The sequence below is a fragment of the Haliaeetus leucocephalus genome, unplaced genomic scaffold, assembly GCF_000737465.1.
Source record: "Haliaeetus leucocephalus isolate CR32 unplaced genomic scaffold, Haliaeetus_leucocephalus-4.0 Scaffold147, whole genome shotgun sequence".
In the NCBI taxonomy this organism is placed as follows: domain Eukaryota; kingdom Metazoa; phylum Chordata; class Aves; order Accipitriformes; family Accipitridae; genus Haliaeetus; species Haliaeetus leucocephalus.
The window spans coordinates 1,308,635-1,331,115 of NW_010972583.1; positions in this window are offsets into that span (position 1 = coordinate 1,308,635).

The following is a 22,481-nucleotide window of genomic DNA, read 5'->3' on the forward strand; positions in this document are numbered from 1 at the left end:
GAGACCACTTCTCCTCCACCCCAGCACCACCAAAACCCCATTGCCGTGACGGGGCTTCGTTTGTGGGCTGTGTTCCTTGTTGAAGAGAAACAGGGATTACCTTTAACGAGCCTGCTGGAGGATCACGAGTCATGCCAAATGAGGCTAATTCAGTTTGTTAAACAAATCCAGCTGAAGATGTGCCAATATTTACTCAATATTGATAAAATAAACGTTTTAAAGTGAAAAGTACATTTATGCAATTGTTTTATGGAGACATTTTAATCAGAACACTGGAGCAGGTCCCCAGGCAGGCTGTGACATCCCCATCACTGGGGATGCTCACGCCTGCCTGGCCGCCCGGCTCCAGGAGACCCTGCCTGCCCCAGCCCTCCCGCAGTTTTCACTTGGACACATTTTCCTTCGCCAGCCCTCGCCCAAGACCTCGAAGGCGCACGGGTAGGGTCCGTCGGCTGCAGCCGGTCGGACGGGGCAGCCAGCACCGCAGCCAAAACGCTCTGCCGCCTGAGCCGAAAGCCGTACCCCCAAACCCGCAGCAAAGTTCCTCGACAGAAGTGACGGGCATCCGCGCTTCCGAAGGGCGGACACAGATTTTCCAGCCCAGCTAGGAAGACCCCAGCAGGTATCCCACCTCCCCTGCAGACACCCAGAGCACCCAGAGCCACAGGTTTTATACCGCAAGAAGTGAAAGTTTTCACCATGAAAGCTTTTATATGCCCTGAGTAGTGAGTAAGTTGGGTGGCGAGTGGCTGTGGCATCAGAGTCCAGTCGCAAAGCGTATCCGAAATGCAAGCGCGGAGGCAGCAGCTCGGTGCTGAGCTCCCTGCGGCTGCGGGCTCCAGCTTGGCGCTGACCCATAGCACCGGCACCAGTACGGGCTTTCGGGCTGTCGGCACGTACCCGGGCCTCTGGAGGGTTCTGCAGGGGTATGGAAATGATATAAATTAGAGAAACAGAACAGCTCTTTAAACGTGGGTAATTTGATGAATAATAGCCCCTTGGAGGAGTACAAAACAGCAGTAATTCATAGTAGTGAAAATTATTTTCTGTTAAAGGGAGGTGCAGTAAGGAATGTAACACAGTCAGGGAAAACACAAGATAAAATACAGCCTGAGCCATAACGACCATCAGTGCATCTGCCACCCCCAAAACTGCCCAGCACCTTTTTTCCACTCCATTCCTAACCACGGCTCCGTGTGCCTCTCGCCTGCGGTGTCCAGGGCTGCCGGGGGTGTTTCACTGCCTTTCACTGCAGCATTGCCAGGGCACACCGGCAGATTCCCGGTATTCCAGCGGCACTGCGGTGCATGTGAGGGCAACGCTTGGGCTGCTCCACATACTAAAGTAATTACACAATTACAGCTGGATCAGGGAGATCCTGAGCGGGATGATACCTGAAAACCCCATTCTCTAATCTTTTTGACTCAAACCAGGCGCATTGCAAAGGCAAGTTTTAAATAATTGCTTTGCTTCAGCAACCATGGGAGCAGTGAATTCTTTAGCGCTTTACACTAGTTTTGGTGCACATGCCATACCAAATTTGACTGGAATTTCATCTTAGCTGGCAGACAAGCAGGCAGGCAATAAATATACATTATTGCTCTACGAAACAAGATAAATGTCTCTAGAAATATATACATGGCCCTTAACAAAAGTTAGCATCCACACCATCTGAAGCGCGTGGTAATTATTTTGTACATGTCAAGAATACCTCTCTTTTTATGCCATCTATTTTATCCTGCTTCTCCCACCACTATTTTTATAACTTCTAATGATCACTTGAAAATAGGAGTTTGTGTTAGAAACAAGAAGAATTTTCAACATAGCAACACAGAAAGGTATAGGATAAACGTGCTGCTCTGTGGAGATTTAGTGTGGAGGACTGTCTAGACAGCTGAATTCCTATGGATTTCGTTTATCAGGTCCATCATGTCAAGATCTCTTTTGTTTCCAAACAAGGTCTGGCAAAACCTTCACCCCACTGCAGCGCCCAGCCTCTCCCTTCGGCTCTGCAGCCCCGTCTGCTCGGCGAGCGGGATCCTCTCGTCCTCCGCCTCAGAAAGCCGCTGGGCAGGTTTAGGGTAAGGCGTGCAAGTGCTGATACCCGCTGTGCCGTTCGTTCAGCATCCCTGCCTCACAGCGTTCGGTCATCAGCCACTAAAACCAGAGGCTGGTTTGCCCTGACCCGTAGGACACACGTGGGGTTTATCACAGCAGCGTTCCAGCCTGGCAAAAGTCCTTCCCAGGAAATCACATTTCACTGCTCTCCAGTTGTAGCTCCTCAGAGTGTGTTTCCATTGCAGCGTGTAAACTTCTTTCTTTCCCATTTATGTAAAATAATTGCGGAAGTTGTTCCTTCGAGTCCCAATGGTCAAGAGATGAACAAAAGCCCATGATTTATGTGCAGCCTCATGTCCACCACATTACCAAATTTTGAGAGACTGGCGCAAGGTCAGCTCAGCCTTCTGCCAAGCTGAGCAATAATACCGTATTCATAACCTCATCATATTTATTTAAACTTTTCAGTTAAGGAATCCTGGGATTAGGGTTATGGTAACCTGCCCCCCCCAGCTCAGGACACCAGCCTGGGCGAAGGGGAGGTGTCTGTCTCTGACACTCGCAGAAACCTCCAAAGATGCTGGCAGGACAGCTTAGCACCCTGACCTAAAGCATGCAGGGTTTTCTAGCTGCAAAGCAAGACTGAAATACTGAAGCCCCTCGGCTTGCCTATTGCAGACCCTCAGCTTGCCTACAGGAGAATGCAGGCAGCCTCTTCGCTGGCAGAGCGTGCACCTACGTGGAGTGGGTTACGGCATCACAAACTCAAACTCTGTGCTCGGAAACCTCGGGAAAATGTCAGCAAAACAAGGATTTGACGCTGAGCCTTCTCTATCAAAAATTACCGCTAGTCTTCAGTACTAGGGATCAATCAACGAGTCCATAAAGAATTAGTAATAAATTAACTAGTTTGTTATTTGCCTGTAAAACAAGGATGTTTACAGAGATAGAGATGATTTATTGGGCCATGACAGCGTCCCATCTTTTTAATGAGCAGCTACTTAATGACTCTTTATGGTCTGCTTATAAAAGCAGCGAAAAGTGTCATACTGTAGCACTACAAGAACAGTATTGCTGCGGTAGCCTAGGGATGGTCTTGGCAGCTCCCTCCATATCTACACAAGTCAATTCTAAAAAGACTGATCGAAGAAAGAAAAAGATCAAGCAAAGGAAAAGCCCCACTGTTAGATGCACTAAAAAAATTCTCACACACAAACCAAACAAAAAAAATCCATTGTATTTGACCTGAAAGAGAAGCTGGACAAACCAAAGTCACCTAAAACTGATTTTTCTACATATTCCATTAGCAAAATTACTACTGTTTGTAGAGATGCACGGGCACAGGAGGATACAGGAGCATCTTTGTACCTGCAGCAGCCAGCCGGATCGGTAGCCTGAACGCCTGGCGTTAGCTGGAGCGGGTGCACGTGGCCACATAGACCCGGGAATCCAGAGCAGAGCCATTTAAACTGCATATGTGAGGTTTCATGCAAATGGGGAAAAAAGGGAAAATGTCCTTCTTCTTTTCCATAATAAATTAAAATAAATCTGAATTCTCTCCCGAGGGTCTCAGGGAAGAGCTGAGAAGGGACCTTTTCAATATTACCATAAAAACCACCTGCAAAGTGTCACCAACCATCCCAAGAGAATTTCTGCCGCGAGGGGCTTGACTCCATCAGCTCCCTTGGCTCGTCCCTGCCGGTTCCCACGCCACCGACACCTCCGGCTCGCTGTTCTACCGCAGCACTGCCTGGTCCCGCAGTCGAGCTCTGAAGGGACGGGCTCTGAAAAGCCCCAGCAATCACAGCGGCATTTTGGGTACATCCTTGGGGTCCTCCGTGCTTCAGGAGGAATTCAGATCTGGGCTAGAAACAAGCCTTTTCCGTACTGCTTCTCACCTCTCGCTTTTGCACTCCCAGGTCCCGCTGGCCGCAGGACCACTGCGAAACCTTTCTCCCATCCAACCTCTGAAATTCCTTCCCCCAGCCAACATCTCCGGAATAAAATCTTGCTGCTATAGCAACGAAGCCATGATAAACAGATTAGCCCATCTTGAAGCAAGCTATATATCACCCGAATTCTGCTGCGGTGCTCCTCCCTCCAAGGCCCCTGCTCTCTCCCCTTCCTCTAAAAGAGATGGGCTTACGTGCTTCCAGCTGCAGGGGCAGAAGTAGTCGGGAGATGACCACTTGGCTGGATGATGAATATCATTGCTTTTCTTTTCACAACTTTGCACTTCTACATAGCTTTCACCCTAAAAAGTCAAGTAAAGCTCGCAACTCCAACCTGCCAGCTTTGCAACACGCTGGCTTGCTGCCAGATCACAGGATCTCTGTCTTGCTGTCTCTGCGTGGTCACATGCAGCTAATGCCAACTGTCTGTGACAATTAATATTTGTATTAATTACCATGTTGTTTTTTGATGCAGCAGAGATGCAGAAAAGTAGAGTTAAATCATGATCTTGTAGAAAATCTGCACAGGAGAGCAGGAACATCCTGTTTTCACTATTATGAGATGATAATATTAAACAGGATGTAATTATGTCCTTATTAGTTATGGTCACACACATTTATTTGTGGGATTAAATATCTCTGCTCAAACCACAGAACTCAATCTAGTCTAAAAAAAACCCCAAAGGACAGTTTTCCCCTCTGAAATTAAAACGTTTTCCCTCTGAAAAGTGCCAAAGAGTTAATAAAATCCACTGATAACCAAAGAAGCAAAACTACCAACGGGATCTCAAGTGCCACGGCTGTGGCACGGTGGAGACGGCTGGGAAGTGACGGCACTTTCCTCCCTAACCCGGCCAAGGGGTGCCATCACCGCCGCCTTCTGCCTGCTGCCGGGGTGAACGCTCCCCACCGCTTCCCCGACCCCATTTGCTCCGGTCTGCTAGACCTTCACCGGGAGGAGGGAGTGAAGCCAAAAGGAGGAGAAAAACAACTGTCACGGGAGGATAAATCAGGATGCCAGAAGGTCTAAAGCCTACCTTCGGCCTGAGCTCACCCTCTGTGCAGCCCAGCCACAGAGCTCGCCGGGACCAGTAACCCCCGCGGCTGATGGTCGTGCAGCCACGGGGGCTGTGAGCCGGGTAGGCTCGGGCTGTGCACAGAGCCACTGGCCTTACTCCCATTTTCCCCTGACGTTCCTTTTTCTGTCACTTCATCGGTCCACGAACAGCTGCTACGCGCGCGATCCGGGCGGATGGCTCTCGTCCGCTCGGCAGCGGAGCGCCAGCAGGTCCCTGTCAGACTCACCCGAAGGCTCACGTGCGGGGAACTGCACCACGAGGGCAGTCGCACCCACCACCTGGAACGACATCTCTCTTCAGAGCCTAAAATATTATTTATTTTCTGGTCTGTCTTTTTTTAACAGAGGAGGAAAGCTTCACTACCTTCCTCCTCATTTATTATGGGCATTAAGTTAAACATTGTTTCCTCTTAAATTCAATCTAATTAATATCAATATTGTACCGAGCCAGGCTAATCTAATTAGTGTTGACATTTAATATATTTTCTGCAAGTTGTGCTGAGAATGAGCTTCTTGCTTTCCATCACCGACTCTAGAAAGAAGAGATAGCATTTTCTTCCAGTTCAGGAATCCGTACCGAATACGAACAAGGAAAGGCCGGGGGCATTAAGTGCTGGTCCCCTCGGCTCCTCCTGCGCCCCGTTGGCGTGCTCAAGCGATGCTGCGGGAGCTGCGAGGGCTCAGCCGCCCAGGCAGGGCTGGTGAGCGCTCTTGGAAAGCAGCAACGCTAACACAGAACTCCGCCGCCCGCACACAACTCAGCGCGCGCCGAAAGCCCCGCTGTCAGAAACAAAACGTTCATGTTAAAGCTTTGGCTGAGCTGGTAGGACTTCTCCCCGTGATATTCCCAGTGGGGTCTCCCCGAGGGACCGGTACCTCTGGGCAGGTCGCAGCAACAAGAGCCTGCCACCGCACGACATCCACCGGGATGCAATTTTCCCGCGGAGCCACCCCGCTCCGCGCCAGGGAGGGAGGACCTGGGGGGGGCATGGTTCCCCTCTCTGGGTACCCAGGCACCGAACTCAGCGAGCATGGTTATAGAGGCACCGAAATACGGAGGAACCATGAGCGGTGGAGCTGGTTCTGCCGCCCCGGCGCTGCTGCCGGGCACAGGGGAGCAATGATGGGACCCCCCAGCCTGGGGCCAACTGGGTGGGGGAATGCCCCCAGCACCACACATGCATTTACTGGGCAGCAAGTGTTCGTCTGAGAAGCCGATGTCGTTTCTAACGGGTTGCAAACGGGTATGGTTCACAGCAAAAGCGTTCCTCAACTCCCTGTTCCCTGGGTAATCCATTTCCATGCACAGTTTTATTTCATTAGTCCCTTAGAGACACAGAGAAGAAAGAAATCTCCACAAGTAATCACCTTTATGAAGTACCTCCTCCTCCTCATGGCGTTCTCACACATCCATCAAACACAACGGGAAAAGCTGACATGAGAGACTGATGTGCAACCTGAAGTGTCCCTTCCTCTACACCTCCCAGCCATCTGCTCCCACTGGGAGGCTCGGAGCGTGATGGCTCATTAACAAGCCAAGATGTCGTTGGATTCACTTTTGTTAGTGTTAGCTGATTGCAAAAACGCAGGGTTAGCAAGCTGCATGGGTTACTATACACAATAGTCAATGCAAAGTAAATAAAGTAAATCCAAGATTCCTACATGCAGCTGTCATGATGAACACAAAGAACTCAGCATTAAGTGCTATAAAAGGAGTTTCATCCTTAATTACTGCAATAGAGTCATGGTCCGCACATCAAACTAGTCTTACAAGTAATAAAATCTGCTGGGCACTGATACTGTAACTCAACTGGGCAGAAAAAATTATTCACTGGTTATATGTAGAGAGCAGGCATGAATAGCCAGAGGTCAGAGAAAGGCATTTCGAGCAGAATCACACCATATTTTTGTTCTAGCAATAGCAGCAAGTTAAACATGATTCAGTATTATTCAGAACATAATTCCCTTTTTGTTTCGGACCCAGCAGCAAATAATCTCATTTCATGTCAAGATCTTGTAGAGACAATGTAATGAAAACTACACTGTTACCAACTCCAAAAGTTCAAAAGAAAGACATATTCCTCCTCCCAAATCATGAGACTGATCTTTTCTTTACAAGATCTCACGTTTTTTTGGCTAGACTACCTTTATTCAGCCTGTGATTCCTGAGGCTACTTACGACACCCTGGCTCGTGCCCAGGAACATTACTATTTTACCATGGGAAACAGCCTTTTCAGCAATAGCAGTACTTGCAATAGCAGTACTAGTCGTTAACTTGCTCCTACCCTAACTTATCTCAGGTCTACAAGCCCATTTTCAAGCAACTTAATTTTGTACCTCAGCTGCCTCTTTTTGCCCTGAACAGCCACCAGTGTACTCACTCCTTGACCGCAGCCCTGGGCACCCCTGTCCCCCCCGTAGGGGGGACTCAGCACACATGTTGGAGGAGCAACCAGAAGACTTTGAGACGGCGAGAGCCTTGGCCACCGTGGTCCAGCCCGCCGTGGTGCGAGAAGGGTCGGCCAAACCCTCTTCAAGGGCCTGGCACAAAGCATGTCCGAGACTGGGCTCGTCTTACGCTCTCCCTTGTCCCTCAGGCCCAAATGACTACTTTTTCCAGCTGTTGTGGCTGGCAAGAAGCAAGAAAATGGAGCAGCCAAAGAGCATTTTCCCAACAGTGGTCAGAAGGCATGAACCAGACGATGCAGCTGGCTCTGGGGGTGCCTGGAGTTTACAGCCTCTCTTAACATCTCGCTACTACACACTTAAAATAAGTAACATTTTCTACTGAGTCTCTTCAACCTTTATGGCCAGAGAAGGTGGGTTTGTGGTGGTTTTTTCTCCCTCCCTCCTAGTGATAAGAAACCATTCCCTATATCTGTATCACGCACTGCGGTCTGGCAGTGCCTTCACCAGCAGCTGCACTCTTTTTGTGGTCTTTTCTTTTGTGGTCTGATTTATAAGAATTTTATACACAATGAAGGTCAATAAATGAGGCACATAGTCATCTGGCACAGAATTAAAGTCAATACATTTCACTGCTCCCCTTGTTGCAAAGAGGGAAGGACCAACCCTGTGCATGATTGCGTGGAGCCTCAGGTTCCACATAGAATCCTAGAACGGTTTGGGTTGGAAGGGACCTTAAAGATCATCTCGTTCCAACCCCCCTGCCATGGGCAGGGACACCTTCCACTAGACCAGGTTGCCCAAAGCCCCGTCCAACCCTCCCCGTCTCTCAGGCTGGTGCGGATGCAGCGAGGGCTGGCTGGGAGCTGCGACTCCTCCACGGGCTCCTCACAGCCCCCCGGCCACCCAAACCTCGCTCAGCCCTTCTCGTGGGTGACTGCGCCCGTGCTGCCCGTGGGACGGCTCTCCTGGGCTTCCACTAAATTGCGTCTGATTTTCCACATTTCTTTTGAGGTGTGGCATTCAGAACCGGATACAGTATTTTAGCCGAAATCTTACCAGCATCGTGGAAAGTAGAAAACAGTCCAAATTCCCAAGTAAAACTTGACATTTTTGCAGAGTTGCTTTTTCCTGTTCAGTATGTGGTCCTCCGGACTGCGGCATACAGCCCTGCTGTCTGCCAAGTTATTGCCCATCTAGCACTGATGTATTTGACTTTGTTTCTGCTAAAGCCTTAATTTCATCTGACTGATGGGGCTTTGACTGGACCGTCTCCAACTTTTCAAGATCGTTTTAGGCCTGATCCTGTCAAATGCAATGACTGCAGCTCCTTCCAGCTCAATGTTATCACAATTGTCTTCTGTTCTTCACCTTGTCCTGTAGAATGGTCATCAGCACTGAAGCAACTAATGAAAACAGTAATTGGGGCATGCCTGGGACCAACCCCACCTGAAAACTGTGATAGCAATCACAAAAACTTTTTTTTCTGTGTGGCTTTTCCACTACTACCTTCCCGATGCAAGTTCTTTTTTTTTTTTTTTTCATGTTTCCTTCATGAAAACCCAGAAGGGAATCAACGGCCTGACTACAGCACATAAACATCCTCTGCTACCTTTCCCTGCCGGCTGCCTTTCCTGCTGTTGACCATATCTATTCTGACATCTCGTCTCCTTTCGTTTTCTTCCCATGGTAGCCTAGAATAAATTCATGGCACATCTCTGAACTCCTCTCCAACCAGAGACATCCACCAGATCTTTTCCACATCAACCTCTGCGCCCATTTCTGTGGCTCTTTTCTCAACAACTGAGGACAACCCCACCACCCTGTTGGTAATTAAGACCCAGAACCTGATTTGTACCTTCCCCCCCATACGCGTGTCCCAGTGACACAGAGAGATGCTCGGAGCACAAGGTATGAGAGGGTGAGGTCAAGTTGCTCAAAGTCACAAGCCAAATGACACAGCTCCCTCTGCCCTGCAGTGTGTGTGCTGCACCCAGCTGCTCCTGCTGACTAGCCTGGGCTGTAAAAAGATGTCAAAATCTGCAGGAAACCTCCTGACAAGCTTTCAGAGCCAGATACAGAGAAGTGGTGGAAGTTCTGGAGTTACGTAAATATTTTTGTTATATGGTTAAACACAACCACTTTATCCTTCCTCAGCACTGCAATAAAAAGCACATTTTAAATAAACAGCGTTTCAAAAGGATGTTTTGGTTCTGCATGCTTTACACCTTTTTTCATTCATTGGAATATATTCGGGCTGTAAGTACTACAGGTGAGACCCCCCAGCTCCGTTAGCTACATCTGGAAAACACGTCATGTTTTTCCAAATCCTTTGATTTGGGACTTAGCTTTTGGCTTAAACTATAAAAATAACCATTTGTGAAAAAGACACTATAACTTCTTGCTCCATGGTTTTTCCTGGTCCACATTGCTCACGTAGCAGGAGTCCCCCCCAGAGCACCGCTGCCGTCCCCGGCTGCGGGGTCGGCTCCGGCTGGGAGCCCGGCCGGGATCCCCCCGCCTCGGGCACAGAGCCTCCTCCTGACAGCCCTGGCAGTTTGACATTAATGGAGATGATTAATTTACAGAGAGTAAATTGGTTACTTGAGGAAATGGACTTTTTTTCCATTAAGGAGACATTCCCAAACCGCCACAGATTTCTGAAAGTCTATTTATTTTCAGTAAGCAGATGCAAAATAATTTGCAAACAAATCTCAGCCCCGCGTATGTCTGCAGGCTGTTCAGCACCGTTTCGGTCAGGCAGTTTCGCCTTGATCCAACGTACTGTGTGCTGCTCAGTCAAAGCTTTGCACGGAATATTAATATAGATGGTTTCATACTTGTTTAGTGAGCAATAAACACTCTAGTTTACACGTGAGCACAGCTGAGTCTTTGTGTGCAACACAGTCACATCCCAGCATGGCAAAGATAAAAATAGTTAACGTGAATGTTCCCCAGGCGCAACTAAAAAGGGTTATGGACAGAGGAATAAATATTATGCTCAGCCCAAGTACACTTTGCTAACCCCGTGTTCCTCTTCTCTGACCAAATCCTACCAAATCTGATTAAAACAAAGTCAACCGTTTTTGCAACACAAACCCATGAAAGAGGGGTTGGCTTTCCCTGCCCCTCTCCTGGAAGAAACGGGGATTTGCACCTTAGAAAGGACCAGGATTTAAGCTATTTTGCACATCACTGCGTGGCAGGGGACAGAAAAGGGCTGGCATTGGGAAGCCTTTGCTATAAAGTGTGCTGCAGATCTGCAGGAGGCTTGGAATGAAAACCTGAATAGCTTTAATAAATCTGATGAGTTGATTTCAGTTAAAAAGAACTTATTACAAGAGGCCTTATTTTCTTATTAGGACGTTTGAGCAGCCCCTATTAAAAGATTAGAAAATATTGAGCTTTGTAGAGCTTCTTAAACACACTGTTTAGAATATTCCTGTTTAAAATTATTTCTGTTTAAATACGGCTGCCTAAAACCAACGTTACTAGTATTAGATATCTGTGGCCAAATTTCGTACCGCAGGTTTGAGAAGCCCTGAGACCTTCCCCGGGGGGGAGGGGGGCACAGCCATGGAAAACCCACTTGGTTTGTAGAAAATGTTTTCATTCCCCTGAAACACAAAGAAGAAAAATCACTTCAATATTCCTTAATTTGCTAATACTTGTAATCTCCTGCAGCCCAGACCAAACCCAAGAGAGCTGCCAAGAACAAATAACTACCGTTTCCATAGATTAGGAGATGAATCATTCATGTTATTTTTAGCAGGTCATTAAGGGCTGGCAGCGAAATTTGCAAACTGACTTGTGGGGCTTTTGATTTGTGTTAGCATAACCTTTTAAAGAAAACATAAACTGGGATTTAGAACAAAGGAAATCGAAAGACTGGAAATAATATCTCTAAGTTTTAAAATGACAGTGGGAGATTAAAATAAATAGACTTCATGTGAGTCTCCTACTCACTCACTGCTCTCATTTAAACATACTGTAGCTCAACAAATACAAGCGAAAGGTTTTATATAAAAGATGCTAGGATAAGGATTTCTTTGACCCCGCAAATATTTACACGCCCTGGGTAGGGATGCTGCAGCCGCTGGGAGAAGCTGGGTCCCCACGGGGCACCACGACCAGATCGAGAGGGAGTTTTTTCCTCTTTGCCCGCCTGGTTTGTGAGCAGGGAAGCTCCTTTTGGTTTCAGGGGTGCATCAGGGCACCTCAGAGGAGCCGCTGGGTCAGGGCGCAGGAGCTGGGTTTGCAGCGAGTGGGCTCCATAGCATGCGGGGGCCGGAGAGCTTTTCACCCATCAGTGGAGCGAAGCTTCCTAAAGTGTGTGTTTAACAGAGAAACAGCAAGCTGCAGATTAAATATCCAGCTTTTAACAGCTACTTCTCTTTTACCGTGCTATTGGCAGTACGGTGAGAGCCGTGCTCAGAAGGAAATCCAGGGAATATCCCGTGAATTGTCTGAAAACTAAACGCAACTGGGATGATCCCAAAGAGTCACCCGCATGCCCAGGGCAGGCAGACCACCTTCCAGCAGGCCGGCTCTTAACGGCAGCTACCCAAAAACCTGGCAGGCGGGCAGACGGACCGCAGCTCGCATGCCCCCGCCACAGCCGTACACCCCGGGCAGCCGAATTTCTGCCATAGCCCGCATCTGCCAGAGCAAGTCGGAGACTGGACTTGCACATACCTTCCCAAATGTGGAGGCATTTTTTGCAGGCGGGATCCCAAACATGGCTTTGACAGGGTGCTAGCCATCAGCCATCAGCTTTCCTATATTTCACTGTAAAATGTGCTTAATCCCTAGTGTTAACAGTGGGTGTTTCTCAGCTGCACCGGCTGCAGATTGATGTATAGGGGCACCCCCTCCAATGGAGCATCCCCATCCATCTTACGGAGCCTTACGCATTCCCTCGCCAGAATCAATGTGCCGAGGAAGCTCACAAGACTGCCGCACTCATCCTCGTGAGCGATTTCATACCGCATCGTTTAAGATGCTGTTGCTGTTGCCATCCTGAGCCATCGTTAGGCAGCACAACCCATCCATCGGTAGGAAGAGCTGCCCGCTCATGCACAACCAGAATGAGCAGAATACGAGCGAGGAGAGGTGCCGCTGCTCGGGTCGGGTTACCCCTGCAGCAAGGAGGGCACGGTGCTGGGGTGTCCCTGCAAACAGAGCACCTCGCACCGTCTGTCACCCCCTCCGGGGCCACCCCGCTGCTGGCCTGGCCACTGCTGGGAGCAGGAAAGTGGCCCCGGGGTTGGGGTTCCCTTCGGCAGGAGCTGCTGTTGCTACCAAACCTTGTGCGGGATGGAAATACAGTCAGGAAAACAGGCGAGCAGGCAAAGGGGACCTGTACAGGCTGCACCATGGGGGAGTCTCGCATTTCAGGGAAAGAACGGCTGACGGATCATAGGAGGCATGAAACCCCTCACCCTCTGGCTGGCCACCCAGCCCGACTTTTTAGCAGCTCCAAAATACGTCTACGAAAGGACCTTCGCTTCCACACCAGGCTCGGCTGCTCGCAGGAGCCCGGGAAGGACTAAATCTGGCTCCAGCTTATCAGCTCCCGCAGCAGCCGTCAAATTAAAGGGCTCTGGTTCGAGCCTCAAAGGCAGAAAGGATGCTCTGCTGCGGTGGCTGCACTCGCAGAGAGGTAAATGAGAGCACACGATGTGCGGGGAGATTGCAGGAGACGGGTTTTGAAGAGGTGAAGATCGTGTCTTTGCTGAAGGGGGAAATTTGGTGTCAAAAAGGATCAGTGCTCAAGAAGGTGGTAAAAAGCGATGTACCTGAATATCTGAGGGCAGAGGAGAGCTGCTGCCTCATTATCTGCTTCACAGCCTCCTAATAGAAAGCCCCATCTCCTTTATTAACAGGATCAATGAAACTCATTTCTCAATAGGTAATGAAATAGTACGTGTCCACTTACAGTAATGCAGATAATTGATGAAATCAGCTCTCGCCCTCCCCTGCGTGTCCCCTCAGACCTCATTATTAGGTTCCCAGCACAGACACATCCATACATGGATGGCTCGTGTGAACAATACTCTGCCGAAAATAATGGAGCAGGTGGCACTGTTCCCGACAGCCGGGGCGACTCTTCCCGTTAGAAGGAACAGATGGACGGCTGGACAAACACCGTCCTCAGATGGGATGGTAGCAGATGTCTAGGGACATGCAGAGATGTTCCAGCTCTGTGGACAGGGGACATACGAAATGCATGGCACCCGTCATCTGTGCTAAAAATCCTGCAATGGTTTTGTTCGGATTTTTCTTTGAAGAATGGGTTTAATATGGAGCAAATTGAATTTAACCTTTGCTGTAAATGGAGGCATTTGTTTCTTTGAGTCTCAGGGGGAGTTTTCATTAATTATACTGGGCCCAATGGCCAAGTTGGCAAGAAATGTGTTTCCAAGGAAAAAAAGCAGACCGGACTCAATTCACTCCTGCTTGGGGTGCCCCCAAGCCCCCCAAACCCACCAAAATGCACCAAGGTGCCGAAGCCTTCCTCCTTTCCAGCGAGGGCTGTCCAGATTTCTCTTTCCTCCTTAGCGATGCTGAGGTTGAACTGAGTCCCACCAAGTGCTTCGTGGTCCTCCACCTTCTCATTTGCTTCTTCAAGGACTGGGGGTGCCAGGGCAGGGCTCCGGTGGCCCCAGTTTGCTGGGAAATGGAAGGAGTCCTGCCGGAGCCGTGCCCGGGGCTCCTGGAGAAGAGCTTCAGCAGAAGGTGCCTGGAGAAATCAGTGCTGGACATAGGCAGCAGTGCTGTTAGCGCAGAGCTGTGGCAGTTCACAAAGACATCGCTTCAGCTAAAGCTTCAGTGAATTATTTTCAGCGTTGAAGCCCTCACATAAGATTTGATGCTAGGAACCGAAGCTATTTCAAAGTAAGCCTTTGGAAAAAACAACAGCATCAATGAAAACCCACGTGTGAAGGGAGGACACCAGCCCAATTCTCCAAGTTCAGGCATTTCTGGAAGGAAGACAGGGAGAAAAGAAGAAAAGGAGAGCAGTTCCGAGTTAGTCATGAAGCTCATTAGCTTAATTTTTCTTGCGAGGTTGCAACATGGGAGGCATCAGCGAAATGGCCATACTGGGGGGTCTGCAAAGAGAATTAGGCAGATGGATGGGCTCTGGGACCTGGGTCAGTAAGAACTTGCTGTGCAGTTGTTATTTCATGGAAGCGGTGAACATAAAAGGATATTATCGCCAAGCCAAACCTACCGCAGACCTCAGGCTGCTGGTCAGAACATCCCCCTATGGGAAATATGAGTCCAAGCAGACGACGTCCTATCTAAAAAGCAACAAGATAAAATAAAGTTCAATAAGCCAAATACTTGGAATCTGGGGAAATTTTTAGGATTTGGGACATCTGATTGCTTTTGCTTTTATTTTTATTATTCTCTGTCTTTGCTTCATGTTCACTCTATTTTCTATTTTGCCTACAAGCAGAAGTATCTTAATTTGACTTTCTGAGATACTTGTTGCTTCAGACAAATATTTGTTTTGATATCTCAATTGGTAGCTTTTCTAAATTTTAAATCTAAACTTCCCACTTCCTCATCTTAACATGTTGCTGAAACTAGCTCTGAACTTGCTGCTTGGATGAAATCACTTACCAAAAGCAGGCGTACCGATGCTGAAATGAAGCCTGGGAACAGAAAACATTACTGGTGGCTGGAACTGATCTGTTTCTGCTCTCCTCTATGTGTCCAAGCGAGAGAATTCCTTTTACGTTCATCTGTCCTTATGAAAGCTTGGAAGAGGAGAGGAGATAAATGATTAACATAATCTAAATATAAAGATTTTCTTCATTCTTAGAGCCTTTGTGATACACTCTCTTGGGAAATATTCCCAACTGAAATGGAATTTCACTCCGTTCTTCACAGATCTCGTATTGCTCTTGTGAAGCACATGAAGCCTTTGAAAGTCAGTAATTATGATGTCAATAATTGTGCCATGGTGAGAACACCACAGGCATCTTGGAAATACAGGCAGACATGGAAATATTAAAAAATACACCTAACTATTAAACTTCCCTACCCAAACCCTGCAGCTGATCTGGATGAAGGTCCACTGGGGTGAAATATATGTCTATATATTAACTGGCGCAGCGGCCCTGCTCCAGCGGCGGGTGCTGACCTGCAGACCAGCTGAAGACTTTGCCAAAAACCCCCTTCCCATCTTGCAGTCAGGCACTGTAATTTCTAGCAGGTAAAGGAGTACCTCGCATGCTTGGGAAAGGAAATGCAATCCATAGAATTGCCTATAAACTTGAGGTTGTCCAAATGAATGAGTTACCTAAAGAAGGGAAAACGCAACCACTTAAAGGGCTTGGCTACCTAGTGCGTCTGGTGGTTTTTGAAAGGCAGCCATCAGACCATAACATTCCTTATCAGCGTTCCAGTATCTTGTTCCTCTTAATCTGAATTTTTGGGAAAAGGCAGGGATTTCCAGCTCCAGCCCATCGTGGTGCCGTGGCGGCTGTTGGCTCCAGCCTGGTCCTGCTGGCAGGACTTCCAGCCCCCATCGCTCTCCCGCTTCACGGCTTCGAGCTGCTGGAAAAGGCGAAGCCGAGGCCAGCTTCACGCGGTATTTTCAGTGCTGCTGGTTTGCCAAGAAATATCCGCCCTCACTGAGAATTTGTGAGACCTGGATTGAGACCTGGACTGTTCTTCACTCTCTTGGCAGGACCACGCACAGGTCCCGACCCCTCTGCCTTACCCCCAGGGCAGCAGCACAGCGGGCTTGGGGGGTGAAGAGATGCCAGTATGGCAGAGAGACCGACGGGCAAATAGTTCACACGCTCGGAACCAATAAATATGTGATGAAAGGCTTTGCATGCGATCGGCTGGTGGAACTGACCTAAACTTCTCATTAAATGAGATTCGCAGCTGGGCTGTAAATCATGGAGGGGAGCTGCAGAGCAGAGTGGATATTCCCACTCCTTATACGGGACCCCGGAGGATCCCATCCAGCTCATCTGCCAAAGGATGAATTCGGGATGAAATTGCCACTGGCAGCATGATCATCTCAGCTATATATAGGGGTCTCCTGAGTGAGGGTTTTGCAAATCTAAATAAACTAATCACAGACAGTTACTTGAAGAAGTTAAGAAAAATGTATGTCTGAGAAACCAGATGGGATTTGGTCTTGAATGTGGAAGACAATCTGAACTAAGTACTGCTGTACCTTAAATAAACATTACTGCCACTAAGAACTGCAACACGTTTTCTAAGAGTAAAAAAGCAGTTTAGGCTTGGATTTACAGATTATCCTTGGAAATGTAGGTATCTGATTTCTCAGGGAATTAGCAATCTTAATTTTCTTGTGCTCCTCTGAAAAATCACAGATTCTGGATCCAACAAATACTTCTATGTACTTTAGAAATACATTCAAATGAGTGTCTAGTATTAATAATTGTAGGGATGATAAATGAGGAAAAAAACCAGAATTTTCTATGAAGGAGGGCTGGTAATTTAAGAATTAATTCTGTGCTGACGCAGCACTGCACCGAAGCTGGAGCATTACCTGAGACATGCATGTTGCTGGTGCCCTAACAAACCTTCTCAACACCTCCGAGGAGTCACACCTTCAGCATCTCTGCTACCCCAGCCTCACTTCGGTACGTGGGTTTGTGCTGGACCTGAGAGGATGAGGAGCCAGGAGGGGAGCACAGGCAGGATCTTCCCACAGCAGCCCATTTTAGCGCTAGTCAAAAAAGTAGTGGGAAAAATGCATATTTTTTTAGTTCCATTCAAAAAATTAACACAGCATTCCCTCAGGACAGAGGAGAAAAATGAGCCTCATTTGTGACCACCTCAGCATTAGTATAGCTTCAAGTTTTCCCACTTGTCACATCCAACTAAAAAGCTGTTCAGACTTAATTTATTCATTCCAAATAGCCTTAACATTTAGTCACGATACAGGTGAAATTCTAGCCATGCACTCCAGTTTCTTCATTAATTCTAGACACTAATGTAGACTTATGGTTTTTAGGCTTTTTAAGAGCAGCTTGCTCAGCATTCCATGTGCAAGAAATTTACCTGAAATTTCTATTGACCAACCTAATTAAAGGCAAGAGGAAATGGTTGCAGAATCCCTTGTCATTTCTGAAAGAGACCAATATCTCTAGTCATTAATTCATATTCACTCTCTCAAATACTGCACATCGATCAACAAATGAATTTTCCTGGTTAATAGATCAAATACTCTCAATTAATAAGTGTTGCTAATCGGATTTTTTCTTCCTGTAAATAGCAGGACCGCACTGCAAGGGTGCAACATCTTTAATTGTGTGCAACCCAGGCTTTGGAGTGATGGACCATGATTTGTTTCTCACGCACGACTGGGAGAGGGCTCGGCGCTGCAGGGTCCCGGCGAGTCAGGAGTCCCCGTGCTTAAGTCTCATAAAGTCTCTTCCCCATTTTGCAAAAAATACATGTTCTTGTTCCCGTTTCTGCAACCTGTGTCAGAGACACGAGAGCATCACTCGCCCTTAGAGCAGGGGAAAATGAGTTGGGGGGAGCCCGGGGCTGCAGGGAGGGCTGGCGGGGAGCCGGCTGCTTTCATGGCAGTGATGGAGAGGCAGATGTCTGCTCCTGCTCCACGGGGCCATAAAAAGCCCCGAGTCATTGGACTTTTTTCAGAGAATGGTGTCAGGCTCAAAACATCTCTTTTTTCATCAAATCTTTCCCTTTCTTTCCAGTTCTGTCCTCGGCAATGCCTTGACAGCCCCAACCTGAACTGGAAAACTTTCACCAAAAAAAGTCAGCGTTTCCACCGAACGCGCTTTCCCTCGGAGGAAGCGGCACTCTTGGGCAAGAAATAAACAGCCAGGGCGTTCTTCCCTCCCGAGGCGAGGGGGGGAAGCTCCCTGAGCCGCTGGCTCCGGGGGGGCTCCGCTCACTGCCTCTTAGGGTGCAGAGCAGCCCCCGGAAAAGGGCAGGAAGGTTTCGGTGAGCCGAATCCAATGCCCTCGGTGGCGAGGCTCGGGGACAGCGGTGCCAGACACTCTGCAAACACCTGTGTAAACAAACACATGGGGAAGAAAGGCAGACAGGTACACAGCCTTTTGGTTTAATAAAGCAGGAATATGATATACTAGGTGAAAAACGTGTTACGCAATAGAGGAAAAATAAATTTTCATAGTTGTTTATAGGGATAAAACTGAAGGCTGAAAGCTTTGGGAGAAAAATCTTTCAATCCCTCTCCCTGCCCCGCCATCCCAGGGACCCAGCCGGTGGGATGGGGATGCATCTCCAACCCCAGCAACTGCCCAGAGCGACCTGGGTGTCTGCGGAGACCGAGATGCCCTCACCTCTGCACGAGCTGAGCAGAGGGAAACTGGGGGACCCAGAGACGGGTTTGGCCACAGCGAGGCTGCCAGGGTGAGAGCCATGGCTCTGTTCCCATTTTACAACACCTGGCTTTTTAGCAAGCCACGAGAGAATCACTATTTTCCTAATGGAAGACGATAAAAGGGAGGAACAAAAATTGCATTTGTAAGTCAGCTACCACACTTGATAGCAGATTAAAAAATTATGAAGCGCTTATCAGGCTCAAACTCAGTTTAGTGTTTCACAAAGATGTGCCTGCAATGGTTAGGAAGCCATACTAACACAAGAGTGCATCTGCTTTGCTGGAGTTAATGCCTTTGAGTCCACTAAATCCATAAATATGTAGGATACTGAGCTTCCATTTCCCAGCTCATGCTCTGACACAGACCTACAGCAGCAGGAAAAGATCAAGCATCTTCATATTTCTGTGTTCATGGTCAGTGGTGACAGCAGGGGCCAGTCTGCAAATCTGCAAAATGGGTCAGAGTCTGCCAAAATGGAAAGTATGCATGGTATCGCTTGACATTTTCAATATATACAAGTTTATCTAATTATGACAAATAGCAGATTTCAATTACAGCAACTTTCCTGTAAGTAAAAGCTGGAAGTTTCTAAGAACTGTTCTGACTAATGTGGTACAGCTCTTGGCTGTGCTATGGCTGGAAAACAAAAAAGCCCTTCATCAAACGGTTGCAACTGCGACTGCAGCCGACAAATGCCAAAAAAAGCTCAAGTTAGGGCAATCTGAGGCTGGGAGAGAGCGTGGGAGGTGCTGACTCTTGCACTTGCTGCAAAACCTCCCGCGGAGGATGTCACCGCTCGCCCGGTCCCACGCTGCTCCGCAGCTCCCATGGCATGCCCTGGCTGCTCCTGGCATCCTCCCTGGGTGATTTGGGATGGAGATACCCACACATTCCCTTCCCCAAATACCCGTCGCGGCTGCGGAGAGAGCGGTTCGCAGCCACATCTACCTTCAGTGCAAGGCAGTCGATTGGTACGGGAAGAGCAGCACCTCCTCTCCTTCGTGATGGTAAAAATGTCAGAAAACAGCCAGGTGGGGATCACTCTTGTATACGGCTTAAAATGACATTCTAGCCCAAAGTTTTTCAGCGAAAGTTGCACAGGTGGCATTTTATTTCAGCACAGGCCGCTCACTCTATAGCCAAGCCCAGGAACGAGCCAACAAACCGTCCCCTTCTTGTTCGTGGGTGTCTCTCCTGCCCCAGTGGGGTTTTGCTTTTTGCTTTCTGACCTGGGCCAGTGAGTCGGTGCACTACAGAAGAGGAAGGGCAGGCGCCAGCGGAGTTTTCTTAGTCAAAAGCCAGCTCTGCTCTCGTTTACTCCTGGGACACCCACTCTCCTCAGCAGAATCCTGCCGGTGTAAGAACAAGGACCATTTTGTCTTTGGCGTCCCCCACCACGCAGACTGGCAGCACATCAAATTCACAGGGCCAGGAGCAAGCCTGTAACACTGCGCTGGATTTTGTGCAGGAGCTGCCACATCCCTTCCACTTCCCCCCTAACACCATTAAGTCACCTCGCGGGCTGCAGTTTCTCAGAAGAGACACGGTTTAATTGGTCTTATTTCTAGGCTTAGCACTATACAATTATTTTCCAGGGAACAAATGTAATCTCTATTCAATATGAGTGTGATCTGGGCCTCAACATAAAAAGGAAATTCCCCTTGAAGTCTGATGTAATCTGAATCCACATCTGCAAAACCTAACTGAAGGATGAAATTAATCCTTTTAACTTCAGGAAGAATGTGATCTGTGAAATACATGATGGATCTGGAGTCGGCCCGTGAGAGGGAGCAGATGGAATGACTCCAGGAAAGTCACAGAAGGAACAGGTATTTAGAGAAGATCTCAAAGGATTATCTGCTGTTCAGATGTATAACCAGCTTGTTGCATTCTCCCACCGTTCACTTCAACCCCTCCCCACAAGGAGACTGGTTCCTGGCAGATCCAACACGAGGCCAGTCCCGGTTCTGGGGAGGACAACCTTAGAGCCGACTTCAGGCTGATATTGCACGTGTTAAGAAAATCATTGAACAATTCATTGAGAATGTAGCTGCTGGCAGTTTTGTCTGTCCCTTCCCCAAATAAATGGTATAAAGGAAATTCATGTCTGCAGAAGGCAGCAGCCAAAGAACTAGGAAACACACAAGCTATTAATTTCATGGTAGATATTCTTTTGACAGAAACCAGACGCTTGCGCCCCTTCACAAGCAGCTGAAGACCAACCGTTCCCACACCAGGACCTGGAGCTCATTGCACAACATAGTGGCTGCACGCTTACTAGAAAAATGTATGTATCTGAGAGACTTTTTACGGATGGGCTTTTACATGCTGCTGACCCGGTGTAACCAGTAACCCACATTTTGGAAAAACAAGAAAAACTAAACCGAAACCCAAAATGTTGCATGCACCACCCAGCAACCTTGCTGACCCTGCCACAAGGTGCAGAGTGTCCTGCCTGGCCCGGAGAGGATGGTGGCTCTGGCAGGGCCAACCGATCCCACACAAAAGCAGGTCTCCCCAGTCCTTGCAGCTCTCCCAGGGATTGTCCTCGTGAGAGGTCCATGCAAAGACTGCAGCCGTGGGTAACAGAGCACTCACGTTTGTGGGCTAGACTTGGGAAAACATCAGCAGAAGGAAGGGTATCCTGACTGTAAAGGTGGTTTACGTAGCAAAACTTAGAACTTGTTGACTTGATTGCAAGAAGACAAATACTTCCTGAGCTGGGGAGAGGCTGGAAGGGGCCAGCTTGGTCCCCAATCAGCCAAAACGAGCCACACCAAAGCCACAGATCATAGAGGACAGCAGGACCCAGACTGCCCCAGGACTCACTCGTGTCGATTTCTTGTCCTCTCCACAGCCCTGCTGTGCAGTTCAGCCCCCCGGGGCTCGGCTCTCCCCTCTCCGGCCACCCATCACCCAAGCACAGGCATTACTTCAGTGTGGCAGCTCCTGTATTCGACATTTCAGTGAAATCTTATTTTGACATTTGTGATCTAATTTGGAAACACTGATCAAGGATATTCAGATGAATAAAGAATAATGGAAAAATTACTTCTGGTTCCTGATTTCCTGGGAAAGAGAAAAATGCAAGCTGCTCACCTTTTAACACTTGACTCTGCACAAGCGGGAGCGAGGGGTTTCCAGCCCATCACTGCCACCTAAGGGTGCATACAGTCCCTGGGACATTCCCATCTCCCCATCAATTCCTCGCAGGCCCAGGCACATCTTCAGTTTATCCTTTCTAGAACTGCCCGTATTCATCACTCATTACCTCGGTGTTAGTGAAGACACTACTAAAACTACCCGGACTGGGAACATAGAAGTTAAATCAGATCTTTACTCAAAAAACGTTATAACCACAAATATGAAAATTTAAGAGAGAGATTAATGTGGAAGAGAAGATAGTTTTCACTAGAGCAGGGAGAGTTACTAGCTCACACAATACAACCATGATGCCTTCATCACCAGTTGTGGGCTTTTAAAAAAATAACAAGAGCTCCTCATTTTCATACCACATACCAGCTACACCCCTATAGCATCTACTTGTTTCGCACGTACTTTTGTAATACACTCATATGCAAATAAGTAAATGAGATGTTTCTTGGGTACGCATA